Below are 1,319 nucleotides of genomic sequence, written 5' to 3'. Positions count from 1 at the left end.
TGAAATTTGAAAAACTAACTCGCGGCACGGAGTGAAGGTGGAGTGCAGCGCGAGTGTAGAAGATTGTATCTTGGCGGTTGGTGAAATTATTGGTCACGATAACGTGAAGTCGGCTTCACGAATGAACAATGCGGTTGTGCTGTTTCTCAGCACAATTGATAAGGCTAATGAGGTAATTGTGCAGGGTATAGTACTCAATGATTCCCTCACGCCAGTCCTCCCACTCAGTACCCCCGCCAAGAAAGTAAACATTTCAAATGTACCCCCGTTCATCAAAGATGAGCTTATTGCTAAAGAGTTGCAACGGCATGGCCAGGCTGGTTTTCACATTTTTCGAAAAATCCCTCTGGGATGTAAATCGCCCCTTCTTCGACATCTAGTGTCGTTTAGAGACAAGTGTACATGGTCCTAAATAGTGGGCATGGAGGAGATTGAGCTAACACTGAAGCTAAGGGTGGAAGGGTTCGATTATGTGGTGTATGCAACGTCAGACACTGCGTTTGAAACTGTTTCAGTTGCGGTGGAGCAGGACACATTGGTCGCTATTGTCCTGGCAAAAATGCCAACACTGAAAAGGAGAAAACTCCAGCTAAAACCAATGAGTCCTCCACAGTCGTTCCCCCAGTCACTGAGGTAGAACCCTCGTGGATGGGACCGAGGGAAGCGGACTTGAGGGGGATTTTCTGATTGTGCTTGGCCCCGAAGCCGTGGCGGTGAGTCGGTGGTGATGGAGCCTGCTGTCGCTATTTTTGTCGCAGAAGAGCTAGCTGCGGCTGGATCATGTGAACCTGGAAATAAGAAGGGGCTTTCAATACAGACACTGACAGTCGCTCAAACGTCAGTGGATGTGGTGGAGGCTATCGACATAGACCCAGTTTTTCAAAGCCCCGGTGAAGAGAAAAATGGGCCCGGAGATTAACGTGACTAAAATAAAAAAGATGAACACACAAATGATAGCGATTGCGATTCCATGGATTCAAACTGGTCCGATTGTTCGCAGGGAGATATAAAGCTCTAGCCTGGATACCAGACCGAACTTAGCCCCGCCCACACATTTTTTGGTTGGGAAGTTCGGTCTGGCATTACTCCATTGAGGAGAAATTATCTGCGGACAGATATTGGCCGTACCAATCAAATTGTTAAGGCGGGCTTTATACGATGATGGACAGATGATCAACAGTAACGTAACCAACCACGTCACCAACACACGAGTTGAATTCGTTTTCAACAAACATGGCTGCCGCTGGAGAGCTGAAATGTATAGATTCGAGTCCATTTAGACATTGACAGTGCATTCATTTTGAAAGAGGAACAGAGAA

Source organism: Clupea harengus, chromosome 13 (genome assembly GCF_900700415.2).
Source record: "Clupea harengus chromosome 13, Ch_v2.0.2, whole genome shotgun sequence".
Lineage (NCBI taxonomy): Eukaryota > Metazoa > Chordata > Actinopteri > Clupeiformes > Clupeidae > Clupea > Clupea harengus.
Note: the sequence above shows the minus strand (reverse complement) of the source record.